At 45.6% G+C, this 14,005-nt stretch overlaps 1 protein-coding gene across 1 annotated transcript in view; it reads right to left on the minus strand.

The window, feature by feature from the left end:
- DMD (dystrophin) overlaps window positions 1-14,005 on the minus strand; it is a 2,144,806-nt gene that overhangs the window by 1,317,285 nt on the left and 813,516 nt on the right. The gene's annotated exons all lie outside the window — the stretch shown is intronic.

The following is a 14,005-nucleotide window of genomic DNA, read 5'->3' on the forward strand; positions in this document are numbered from 1 at the left end:
AAAATACAGAAATGTTGTTATTATCTTTACATTTAGAAGAGGTTAATAGAAATGATAAGATAGTGCTATATTATATGATAGTAGCAGCAAGAACTCTATATGCTCAGTATTGGAAAAAAGAAGAAATACCGAATACTGAAGAATGGACAAGGAAGTTGTTGTACATGGCCGAAATGGACAAACTAACTAGAAATCTGAAAGAGCAAGATCCAGAAATTTTCTTGGAAGATTGGAAGAAGTTCAAGAAATATTTGGAAAAGAAATGCGATGTTAAAGGGCAATTGTGGTCTTTTGAGGGACTTTAAATTTTATACAAAGGACTTTAACGAAAGAAAATATATTAAGATCTATACCATGATATAAATATTAGCAATATAGTGTAACAATAATAATATCTATGAATAAACGGGGGGCTCGAATGTTGTTGGAAGTCAACAAAGAAAAGGGGGAGGGGAGGGGGTGGGGTATATAGACATGTAGAAGAGTTAAACTGGATAAATATATTGTATTAAGTAATGATTGTATATTACCTCATCCAATAAAAATTTTATAAAAGAAAAAAAACTCCTTAAAATGTGGTACATGAAGTTGAGTGGTTTCTTCTTCTACTTCCACCCTCTCCATGTACTTTCCATGACAAGTTTGATGATTGTAACAGCTGAGTCCACTGCCAAAGAGCAACAAAAGATCTGTCTTTCCTTGTATCATCAAATATTATGTTATATTCCATTGCCAAAAAAAAAATAAAATTGGTTAGTTTATCCAAGGCTACTAACACAGAGCAGTACCCAAGAAGTCATAGCTCTCCATCTAGATTTAATACACTCTTCCTAAAACCACAGAAGGCTTAATCTAAAGCACAATTCAGTTCCAAGGTCTATGAAAAAGCCAAAAACATTATAAGGCTCAACAATTACCAGAGAGAATCTGGAGGATAATAAATCTGGACAACTGCAGTTCAGTCTTGGACCAACCTGACTTAGATAAACAATGGCACTTGCATCAATTGTAGCTTTATTTTCCAGCAACAAGAAATATACTGGTTTGTCCACTGTTAGTAATTTGCTTTGTTACAAATCCCCAATAAAATAAGAAAAACATGGCGTTAAATGAAATTGAATATGTATCCAAATGTATAACCCAAGAGCTATTTCCTTAAAGAACAGGACTGGATTTACATATCATCCTCCCATTTATTTAAAGTGCCATTTCAAACAACATGATTGACCCAGTTACTATCTTTGAAGTGAAGAAATGCAGTAGTCGTAGAATATCTTACTGTTCTAAACAAGGTTCTCAGTAAGGCTGCACCAAGTCACTTAAGAATCCTCAGTTGAGGCAAGACCATTTTAACCCTCTGCTATCCAGGAGCTGAGTTATATGTACAGTCAACACTTTTGGCCAGCATTGTTGGAAAACAATCTCACCATGGCTGCAAATACCTTCAGTAAAGAAACTTTCCCTTTTGTTTCAAGGAATCATTTGCCTAGTTGCATTTCTGCAGCCTCAGTCAAAGATCCTTTATGGTTGATTTTAACAAAGGATTCAAAGAAAAGAGCTAGTCGGTTAAAAAATGTAAAAAGAGAGTTAAAGTACACATTTGGGTGGTTTCCAATGACAGGTATTTATTCATTTGTATTGAGTGGGGTTTTTTTTATTGAGTGTTTTGATTCATTAGTGGTATTTAGGGGTGTGCAAGCCAAAAATTTTCGGCTATAGCCGAAAGTAGAAAGCCGAAAGAAAATTCTCTATCGTTAAAGCTGAAAGCCGAAACAAGAATCTCTTTCGGGATTCGGGATTCGGGATTCTGTCGGCATTATTTCGGCATTCTTTCGGCTTTTTTCTATGGGAAAATGCCTCCGTCTTCCAGGACGCCTGGAGGAGGCATTTTCCCACCGAATAAGCCCAAAATTGGTGGGGACCTTCCTCTAACCCTTCTCTAACAACCACCCAAGTTTCAGACAGATTGGACTTTGGGGGGCCATGTTATGGCCCCCCAAAGCAGGTCCCCCCATCCTCCCATAAAGGAGCATCTTCTTCATTATTTCCTATGGGGAAAAAATGAAGAAGCAGGCTTCCTTTGCCAGGGGTGGCATTTTGCATGCAAAATGCCCCCTTACCCTCAGGGGCCCTTCTCCCACCCCTCCTCCCACCCCCCACCAAGGCTCAGCCTGCTCCCACTTGGGGGGGCCATTTCATGGCCTCCCCAAGTAGGTGCTCTAATCTCTACCACTGACAGCTGGGGGAGGCTTGTGTTGCCAGGGGTGGCATTTTGCATGCAAAATGCCTCCCAACCCTCTGGGGCCCTTCTCCCACCCCTCCTCCCACCCCCCACCAAGGCTCAGCCTGCTCCCACTTGGGGGGGCCATTTCATGGCCTCCCCAAGTAGGTGCTCTAATCTCTACCACTGACAGCTGGGGGAGGCTTGTGTTGCCAGGGGTGGCATTTTGCATGCAAAATGCCCCCCAGCCCTCTGGGGCCCTTCTCCCACCCTTCCTCCCACCCCACACCAAGGCTCAGACTGCTCCCACTTGGGGGGGCCATTTCATGGCCTCCCCAAGTAGGTCCTCTCAGCCCCTAAAGTCCACCCCTTACAGCCCCACACAAACCCAATTCCCTCCCAGCTGCCGCACACAGACCCAAATCCCCACATTAGCCCCTCACAGACCCAAATCCACCCCCACCTGCCCCACACCCATAACCCCAGGAACAGGCTGGCAAAGGCCAGCCCTCTCCCTTTGTTCCCTATGCTGGGAACTTCTAAACTCTCTTTCCCTGGGCAATTCTGCACAGCCCAGGGGTGCCACAATGGTGGGCACACTTCTGAGTGCCAGCTGGTCCCTGTGAAAGAACACCTGAACCACAGACACCCTCCCTCAAATTCCCCCACCACCTACAGAGATAGCTGGCCAGCCAGCCCCATTGTTCCCTATGATGGGAACCAACTGCACAACAAAGAATAAAACAAGAACAACACAAAATAAAGTTTTTAAAAAATTATTTTCTCCCTTCCAAAGTACAAGTAGGCAAAGCATTATGACACATTACACCAGCAGTCCCCCACACAGAAAAATAACACAACTCACTTAACATCAGAGAATCACAAAGCACGATTCCTGTCAAAAACACTTTATTTCTTGAACAGCTTTAGGTTACACAGCAGGGGGGAACACCAAAGGGCTTGGCAGCAGTATCTTACACAAAAATAACACAACTCACTTAACATCAGAGAACCACAAAAACACAATTCCTGGCAAAAACACTTTATTTCTTGAACAGCTTTAGGCTACACAGCAGGGGGGGGGGACACCAAAGGGCATGGAAGCAGTATCTTACACAAAAATAACACAACTCACTTCACATTAAAGAATCACCCCAAAAAATTGCTGTCAAAAGCACTTTATTTCTGTAACTGCTTTAGGTTACACAGTAGGAAGGCACCACAGAGCAGGAAAGCAGTGTACTACACAAAAATAACACAACTCACTTCACATCAGAGAATCACACAAACACAATTGCTGTCAAAAACGGTGAAGTGGGTTGTATTATTTTTTGTAGTACATTGCTATCATGCCCTTTTGTGCCCTCCTACTGTGTAACCTAAAGCTGTTCAAGAAATAAAGTGTTTTTGCCAGGAATTGTGTTTTTGTGATTCTCTGATGTTAAGTGAGTTGTGTTATTTTTGTGTAAGATACTGCTTCCATGCCCTTTGGTGTTCCCCCCCTGCTGTGTAGCCTAAAGCTGTTCAAGAAATAAAGTGTTTTTGCCAGGAATTGTGTTTTTGTGATTCTCTGATGTTAAGTGAGTTGTGTTATTTTTGTGTAAGATACTGCTTCCATGCCCTTTGGTGTTCCCCCCCTGCTGTGTAGCCTAAAGCTGTTCAAGAAATAAAGTGTTTTTGACAGGAATTGTGCTTTTGTGATTCTCTGATGTTAAGTGAGTTGTGTTATTTTTGTGTAAGATACTGCTGCCATGCCCTTTGGTGTTCCCCCCCTGCTGTGTAGCCTAAAGCTGTTCAAGAAATAAAGTGTTTTTGACAGGAATCGTGCTTTGTGATTCTCTGATGTTAAGTGAGTTGTGTTATTTTTCTGTGTGGGGGACTGCTGGTGTTATGTGTCATAATGCTTTGCCTACTTGTACTTTGGAAGGGAGAAAATAATTTTTAAAAAACTTTATTTTGTGTTGTTCTTGTTTTATTCTTTGTTGTGCAGTTGGTTCCCATCATAGGGAACAATGGGGCTGGCTGGCCAGCCATCTCTGTAGGTGGTGGGGGAATTTGAGGGAGGGTGTCTGTGGTTCAGGTGCTCTTTCACAGGGACCAGCTGGCACTCAGAAGTGTGCCCACCATTGTGGCACCCCTGGGCTGTGCAGAATTGCCCAGGGAAAGAGAGTTTAGAAGTTCCCAGCATAGGGAACAAAGGGAGAGGGCTGGCCTTTGCCAGCCTGTTCCTGGGGTTATGGGTGTGGGGCAGGTGGGGGTGGATTTGGGTCTGTGAGGGGCTAATGTGGGGATTTGGGTCTGTGTGTGGCAGCTGGGGGGAATTGGGTTTGTGTGGAGCTGTAAGGGGTGGAATTTAGGGGCTGAGAGGACCTACTTGGGGAGGCCATGAAATGGCCCCCCCAAGTGGGAGCAGGCTGAGCCTTGGTGGGGGGTGGGAGGAGGGGTGGGAGAAGGGCCCCAGAGGGTTGGGGGGCATTTTGCATGCAAAATGCCACCCCTGGCAACACAAGCCTCCCCCAGCTGTCAGTGGTAGAGATTAGAGCACCTACTTGGGGAGGCCATGAAATGGCCCCCCCAAGTGGGAGCAGGCTGAGCCTTGGTGGGGGGTGGGAGGAGGGGTGGGAGAAGGGCCCCTGAGGGTAAGGGGGCATTTTGCATGCAAAATGCCACCCCTGGCAAAGGAAGCCTGCTTCTTCATTTTTTCCCCATAGGAAATAATGAAGAAGATGCTCCTTTATGGGAGGATGGGGGGACCTGCTTTGGGGGGCCATAACATGGCCCCCCAAAGTCCAATCTGTCTGAAACTTGGGTGGTTGTTAGAGAAGGGTTAGAGGAAGGTCCCCACCAATTTTGGGCTTATTCGGTGGGAAGATGCCTCCCCCAGACGTCCGGGAAGACGGAGGCATTTTCCCATTGAAAAGCCGAATGAAAGACGAAAGAATCCCGAAACGTTTCGGCTTTTTTCTTTCGGCTACCCGAAACGTTTCGGGATTCCCCGAAACGTTTCGGCATTCCCTGAAAGAAGCCGAAACACTTTTGTTTCGGCATTCTTTCGGCATTCTGAATGCCGAAACGCACATCCCTAGTGGTATTTCATACTCAGTCAACAAGTTTTGAGTTTTCACTTAAATTTGGCAAAGTTTTGGATTTTTCTGAAAACATGTTTAGAGTCTACCATCATTTCATTTTTTTCCCAAGCAAACTAGATGTTATAAATGCAATGCAAATATATGATCATACTATAACAGCTATCAGTTTATATAGAAGAGTAATTCTTGTGTCAGGCTGTGAGCACTGCTTGCTTCTTTCTGCTTGCATCCACTGGGAAGCAACAGTAAATATTCATGGCATGGATGTTGTAAATTTATGTTTTTGCATTTGTTTGCTTTCAAAGAAAACAGTGTGGTTCTCAATGACTTCTCTCATTACTCAAAGGCAAACCCAATGAGACTATATTCCACAGAAAGCTGCGGCCAACCACAGCTCCCTGATAAGTGAGGCCTACCTGATATACACATATATTTATTAGAATTATTAGAATTATCTACATACCTGTATATCTATATCTCTCTGTATGAGGAAACCTTCTGTTTTTTCTAGGCACTGTTCATTGAGCCATCCTCATATGAGAATATGTAAAAAATTACCATTCTGGGAAAGGTAAGGTATGGTCATAATCTATTGAGTCTCTAGGGTGGCAGACAATATAATCTTATGCAGCGTTACTTACTGATTTCAGTGCCATTATACTGGAGTGTGTTGGGTATTGCACTGTAAATGAGCTACCACTGAATAATATCCCTTTCTGACATCTGATCACACCTAGCAGATGATATTCAGAGGTTACTGAATTTCATTGCAGTGGTGGTTGGCTCTGTTGTAAGTTCAATTATATTATAATTTCTCCATACCTAAGGTGAAACTTCAGTTCTCTTACACCATCCATATTAATAAAATTCAATACTATTACAGTAAAAATTGAAACATATTTTTGTACCAATTGTGTAGAAATGGTATTAACATGTCATAAACAAAAGGAAATTATTTCCAGAGCAGAGGGCAGGATGAAAAAGGTCTTGCCAAACATGCACAAAAATTAAAAGAACTGGAAAAAAAATATTTACACATTCCTAATTCAAACAAAGCCTAAAAGAGATTCAGCCCAGATGCATACCACTCCCCCAGATGCATACTGCTTCATTTCTACTTTAACTACGCACAAACTTTTTTCATTACTTACGAGTTGTTAATTTAGCACATAGAGGCCATTTCCACACACGTTGAATAATGCACTTTCAATGCACTTTCGCAATCCTTTTGAAGTGGATTTTTTGTTCCACACATGGAAAATCAGTTTCAAATGTTCACTAAAGAGTACTGAAAGTGGATTATCCAACTTGTGTGGAAGCAGCCAGAGTCTCACCAATGAGTTCCCCTGTCACAGAAAAAATAGACACAAGTCTACTTTTTAATTTTTTTAAAAAAAACTTTTGCCCCTACAAAACTAAGTACTCTCTTGTTTAGTAAAGTGCATATCCCTCTATTATAGCATAGGACTCTTTAACTGTGAACAGCTACTGATAGGTGAGTTGCTTACCAATATTATAGCCTCTCTGCTGCCAACTGCGAGCATTCCTTGGAGCTAGGAATTAGTATTTCTATACATGGATAAACTTTCCTCCAGGCAACTTGAGGAAGCTGCCTGGAGTAGCACTTATTTGCTGCAACAGGAAAAAATGACTTCTTTATCCTCATTTTATGTGTTTTCCTGCTTTGTTCCTCCATACCTTGAGAACCTATTCTCCTTCCACATGCTCTGTTGCAATCTTATAGATCTACTCAGAAAGCCCTTTTAAATGTTCAATTCATGTACCAAATCAAAATGATAAAAATATACAGAGGAACTTTTCTTGAGCTGTTCCAACCCTGTGGAATATGTATTCCTTCAAGACATGCCAAGTGGTTGTAAGAATTTCCAGAGAACTGCTGAAAGTCCTTGATTGTGTTGACCTGTCTTTTAATGGCTATGTAAAGTTATGGTGGTATGCAGTAATTTTATTTGAATTATTCCTTATTATTTGAAGTATTTTATGCTGCATGTCTGCCTGACAACAAGCTTCTAAGGTAGTTCACAAAAGAAGAGACTGTGATTAAATAAACATTTTTTTAAAAAAAAAAAGTTGATTGGAGTTATGGTAGACTCACTATATCTCTCACACAGGTGTTAGGAAAGACAAAGGTGAGTGATAGTGTTTCACCTTGCTTGTTTATATAGTACATGGTAGATGTATTATCTGAGGCCACCTGTCCTATTACACTTTGCAACCTGGAAAGAAAGGCACAAAGAAATTTGTAAACTGTTTCAGGTACTTTATGTGGAGATTCTGTTCTTGTGGAAATTTGATTACATTGCAGTGGGTGCCCCAACCCCAGAGGAAGGCATCCATCTTCAAGTTGAGGCTCAGAATGAGAGAGAAAAGCATTTTCTGGTTTAAGTGATATGGGCAAGTCCACCATCTAATAAAAGTTAGGACTCTGTGAGAAGCAATATCTTGTCTGCGTATGGTTGTTGTGAACTGGCAAATTTCTTTTTCTGAAATTCACTTTTTTAGATATAGCTATTGATTCCTCTTATTCTCTTTTTTTCTCTTTTAAGAGCAGGATTTCTTTCATTTATCTTAGAAAAGAAAACAAAGTCCCCTTTTGTAACTTCAGCCCTTGCAATTGTTTTATGCTAATACAACTCAGGGTGGTGCTCTAAAAGGAAGACTGAAAGGCTTGGGAAGACATTGCCTGCCTCTGAGCATCTACAGAATGAAATTCTGAAATTCCACAGAACCTTCCTTCCAGCTTCTTGTCTCTCCAAATTTATCTTTGATTAAAAAGGAATAGATTAGAAACTTACTCCAAATTCCTAACAAAGGTAGGGGGAGGGGGAATTGTTGGATTTCAGGGAGAAACTTGGTAAAGAGGAAATAAGTTAATTTCTCTTAACACCACCCCTAAAATGTTGTAGGATACTATGCTGGTGTGGTTGCAACCTTAGATGGGCAAAGTGTACAATAGCAATCATGGCTGCCATCAGGCCCCAAAGTCTCTGTCTGGAGTCTGCTGTCTGGAGTGGGCATCAAAGAAAGATTGTAGTTGTGTGCATAAGTGTTTGCTGTCTGTCCAGAGGCTAGTAAGCATTTTCCAAAGTGGAATTCAAAAGTGCCCTCATAAATTGAAAGTGTTGTAAGGGTTCAATGTGTGACCTATACATTTAAATGATAGCCTAATGAGGCTTGGGTAAGCAGAGTTCATGGTGAGGAATAGCTGATGGAAAAGTAGTAGTCAAGAGCTAGTCAATGTTTAGAAAGGCTGTGATCTCTTGATGTTTTAGATTCATTACTACTACTGTCATGCACTTGGTGAAGACTCTTGGAGTGGTGGAGAGGCCATAGGAAAGCATGTTGTACTAGTAGTGGTCAACCCCCACAGAGAATCACAGAAATGAACAACATTGAGGTGGGATGGAAATACAGATGTACGCATCTTTGATGTTTATAGATGCAAACCATGTTCCCAGTGTTAGAAAATGTGTTTTGGTCACCATCAGGGGCTTTTCAAGGAACTTGTTGACACTCCTGAAACTGAGAATGGGGCAGAGACTTCTTTCATTTGGAGGGATGGTGAAGTACCTATAGTAACATTCTGGCCTCTTAGGAAGCAAGGCATGGGTTCTATCACCTCTTTGTGCAGGAGGGAATCCATCTAGTGATAAAGAAAGAGAGGATGAGTAGGTAAAAACACTGAAAAGGGGGAAGAACAATGATTTCAGTTACATATCCAAGTCTCATGATGGCTACAGGCATCCTTTAAAAGAGGATCTGACAGATTCATGGAGAATAGGTCTATCAGTGGCTACTAGCCATGGTGACTAAAGGGAAACTCCACATTAAGAGGCAATAAAACTCTGAATACTAGTGACAGGAGGCAACATTAGGGGAAGGCCTCCACTTCTATGTCCTGTTGTTGTTGGCCCTCCAGAATAACTGGTAAGCCACTGTGTGAGACAGAATCCTAGATTAGATGGACCATTGGTCTGACCCAGCAGGGTTCGTCTTATGTTCTTATGCAGACTATCAAATAGCTACCTATAAGAAGAGAGAGAAAGATGAGTCAGAATTTAGCTCTGAAGTAAAACTTTGGAGATGTCCCTTTATGTTGTCTCTGCTGCAACAGATGAAAATAAACTGAGCTGCAAAGCTACAACTCCTACCCTTGGGCACGAATGGACCAAGTCCATTGGGGGAGGCAGGATTGTACCTAAATGTCAGGTGCTCAGGATCACCTACCATATTCAATACCCTCCTGCAGCTGATGCTGTTGGGGTGATTCTGTTATTTGAACCCGGGGTGGGAAACTGAGAATGGGAGGTGTCTGTTCCTGTTGTAATCTCTCCCAAGGCTGCTTGACCTTAAGCAGTCCATGAATCACACAGCCTGTTTTCCTGTCTGCAGAGTTAGAGGACTGTTAGGACAAAGGGGGGGGATTAGGAGTAGCCTTGCAGAACTTATATCTGCTTGATACTTGTCTGTAGCTGCCAGTTCTAGCAAGGATGGCATAAATGTATGATACTGGCATCTTATCAATAGAGAACTTTTACTCATGAGGTGAAGTCTTTTGAGAGTTTCCTGGCATCCTTACACTAAATTACAGCTCTAGAAGTTTCTGAATTTGTTGCTGTCCACGGGCACAAAACCCATCAGTGTGATGCACAGAAAGAAGTAAAAGGGGCTTGCCCAGACTCACTTGGAGGCCCTTGTTACAGCTGGGTGGCAACAGTGGTCAATGGACCAAAAGTTCCAGCTCAAGCTGCAGCCAATGCTGTGTGGTGGTGGAGTGAAGAGGAGATCTGATGAAGCCAAAGAGAATGTGCCTAGCTTAGGGGACATTGTCAGGCTTTACCCTAGTGGTAGGAAGCCGCCCAGGTCATGCCTGGTTGGGACTACACCTCCTGCCATACCAGGTTTTGTGCCAAGCAAATGGATTGGGGGGCATGTTTCTCCCAAAATAATGTGTCTTTATTGTCCAGGGCACAAGATTAAACCATAGCAAATACAGCTGCAACATAAAAATACTTCAGAAAAGGTTGGTATATGACTGAACTGCTTCAAGTTACTGATAAGCTAACTGACCTTCGAAGACTGATAATACATGTAATACTACAATCTAAATATTAACAAAATAAAGGTTAAATGTTAGCAATGTCAACAAAATGTTACAGATATCTTCCATACAAGCAGAAAAGGAGCAGAGTGGAATGGTTTAGGGCCTCTGTCCTTGAGGTTGTCTACTTGCTGGGAGATTATTATGCGAGGGCAGGGAGAACCATCAAAAAAGTGGCATCCCTCACGCACAGTGAGGGAACAGTTCTTCTATCTGCTCATTCTTCTCTATGCATTGATCCAGTCAATGTAAATTAAAAGATAATGTGTTCTTTTGACAATTTGACCCTACCTCCGCGCAGCACACGCTGTGGAGGAGGGGGTCATTCATTGCTCCCTTGGCAGGAGGGAGAGCAGGCTCTTCCCGGGCATCCAGGTGCTTGGTGCGGTGGGCGGAGCCAGGAGCTGTTTTAGGCGGCTCTGCCCACGCTGCACCAGTCGCAGCTTGAAGCTCGGAGGAGAAGGACGTGTTCCTCCGAGCTGAGAGCGGCGGTGGCGGCAGGGAGCGGCTGAGGAGCCTGCAGCAGCTTGGGGCTGCTGCTGGCTGCGAGCCGACGCGAGGAGCGGCGGCAGAGGCGGCGCGGAATTCGGCGGCGCAAAGTGGTGGCGTGGCCTCCGTTGCGCCGGCCGTGTGACAGTTCCGTTTTTGGGCCCCACCCGGCTGCGGAGCCGCTGTATTGGCGGCAGTTGGGCTGTTCCCGAAGGATCGGGCAGCGGCATTGGAGCCAGCTGGGTGGGGTGTGTGGAGCTGGGTCGTGGGCTACAAGCTGCCCAGCCTGGGTGGACTTTAGGGGCTGCGCCCAGTGGCGGTTGGGGGCTCTAGGTACCTGCACAGTTTTTTGCCCGTCTGGCCCCTTGGGTGGCTGTTCCCCCCTACTGTGCTTGGGCGGGGGTGTCTACATTGGCGCCCCCCTCCCCCACCCACCACCACCTTATTCTGTCTGGGGTGGCACTGTTATTAATACCCCCCCGCATACCCAGGCGTTATCAAGGGTGCTACAGGAGTGGTGTGGTGGTGGCGACCTTATTGGGGGGGGATAAGGCTGCACTGGTTGGGCCCCATTTCAGTGCCTTGGCTGGTGGCCATTTTGTGCCTGCGTTGTTCGGTGCGCAGTCAGCCATTTTAGGTACTGGGTGGGGGACTGCTATAGGCCTGGGATGCCTCTGAAAAAGGGGGGCAGCCCTTCAAAGGGCAAGAGGCCTGCTGGAAAGGCTCCATCTAAAAGGCCTGTTACTGCTGGGTCATCTTCTGAGGAGGATTCCGAGGCTGTTAGCCAGCAGGAAATCTTGAGGAGGCTGGCAGCCTTGGAGCGGAGTGTAGGTGTCTCTGCTGGGGCTGTGGGTGTTAGTGAGCGATCCAGGACAGTTCGAGGGGCAGCCAGGGATGCTATCAATTGTGAAATTTTGAGACGTCTCTCTGCTTTGGAAGGTTCTGCAGGAACTGCTGCGGGGGAGTCCAGTGGAGCCATCGGGGCAGCAATCCAGAGCGATGGTGTGGCAATGCAGGCAGTGGATCTGGAGCAAGAGGCTGTGGTGGACCCTGCACCTGTGGCTTTGGCAGTGGAGCATGTAGAAGGTATGAGTAAAGGTGCTGCACCACACAACACTTTCCCTTGGCCTTGGGGGCCTTGGGGGCAAGCAGAGACGTCTGGGAATCAAAGGTCAGTGGTAGGTTATCCGCAGTTGCCTGCACCGTGGGCAATGGGTGTGCAGTGCTCAGGGGCCGTGCCTGGGTCAGGAGCTGCTGGTTCTCAGCAGAATCCCCCGGCGCAGACTGCCTGGGGAGGTATGGATCCTGCTTGGGGGCAGCATCAGGCAGGGTTGTGGCAGGGGTTTACAGGGGGTCCTTGGGGCTTTTATCCTTATGCCCCACTGGCGTATGGCAATGTCCCCTTTAATGCTCTCCCTTTTGGGGATACGGCTCTGCCACTGGGCGATCATCTGACCCAGGCTACGTGTGATAAGATAGTTAAGGGTGAATATGTGGACATCTTTTCTCTTCTTTTCCGTGAGTTGGAAAAGACGGACAAAGATGACCTAGACGATAGGGACAAGGAGAGGATTAAGAGGAGGCAGGTAGACAGAAATTGGCACAATTGGCTCCCGGGGTTTTTGATTTACGCCGGGGTATTGGTGAGGGCACAGCCCCACAGGGTGGCGGCTCTTTTCCAATATTTGGATATCATATATAAGGGCTATACTGGCTTCTCAGGTGCTGCTTGGATGCAGTATGATGAGGCGTTCAGGATGAGGGCGGCCCTTAACCCCGGCATACCCTGGGACAGGATTCACCAGCAGCTGTGGCTGTCAGTGATGTCCCCATCCAAGCCTAACTTTGGCGATCGCTCGGATAGCGGGCATGTTTTTCAGTGGTCAGCGCCCATGGCCTCTTCGAATACCCGCTCATCAGCGGGGCAGCCGGTTCAACCCCGGCTGTTATGTTGGGAATTTGCTTTTAAAGGAGCATGTTCTCGCAAGCCCTGCAGGTTCAAGCATGAGTGCCCCTCCTGTGCTGGTTTCCACCCCTACAATTCCTGCCCCAAGACGAGGCAGGGAGGTGCTGGCAGGGGTTTTGGAGGAGGCGGGGCCAGTAAGCAGCAGCCTCCTGGTAAAGGGACCCAGCCCAATAAAGCTGAAGGTCCTTAGGCAGCTTTTGGTGGCTTACCCGCGCAGGCAGGATGCGTGCTTTTTGTTGCAAGGTTTCTCTGTTGGTTTCAGGATACCAGTTCAAGGTATGCGTTCCCTTTTTTATGTGTTCGAACCTGCATTCTGTGGTTGGGATGGAGGATGTAGTTCGCGGTAAGATAGTTAAGGAGTACGCTGAGGGCCGAGTGCTGGGCCCTTTGACACCCCCCCCGGTTCCCAATTTGAGGGTTTCACCATTAGGCGTGGTGCCTAAGAAGGCGGCGGGTGAGTTCTGCCTCATCCATCACCTCTCCTTTCCTAGAGGTGAGTCTGTGAACGATGCTATTCCGGAGCACTTGTGCTCTGTTCATTACACATCTTTTGATCAGGCGGTTAAGGTAGTACGCCACTGTGGCTTGGGGGCAGAGTTGGCGAAATGCGACATTAAGTCGGCCTTTCGCCTTCTTCCTGTGCACCCCGATGCTTTTGAGTTGTTAGGATTTTGTTTCGAGGGAAAGTATTATATGGATTGTACCCTGCCGATGGGCTGTTCCATTTCATGCGCGACGTTTGAATGTTTCAGTTCCTTTTTAGAGTGGGAATTGCAGCGCAGAGCGAATAGCCGCAATTCATGTCATTATTTAGATGATTTTATGTTTTCTGGGGAGGCTGGGACCGGGCAGTGTGCCCGGTTGCTGGGCATATTTATGCAATTGGCTGAGGAGCTGGGCGTTCCTCTGGCGGGGGGAAAAACTGAGGGCCCCTCTACTGTACTGACTTTCTTGGGTATCGAGATAGATACTCGGCAGCAGTGCTTTCGTCTTCCCCCAGATAAGGTGTTGGACCTTAAGGCTAGGCTTCAGGAATTTAAGGCAAAGCGTAAGGTGTCTTTGGTGGAGCTTCAGCAGCTCGTGGGACATCTGAACTTTGTGTGCAAGGTGGTTGCTCC

This window comes from Eublepharis macularius, chromosome 3, assembly GCF_028583425.1.
Source record: "Eublepharis macularius isolate TG4126 chromosome 3, MPM_Emac_v1.0, whole genome shotgun sequence".
Lineage (NCBI taxonomy): Eukaryota > Metazoa > Chordata > Lepidosauria > Squamata > Eublepharidae > Eublepharis > Eublepharis macularius.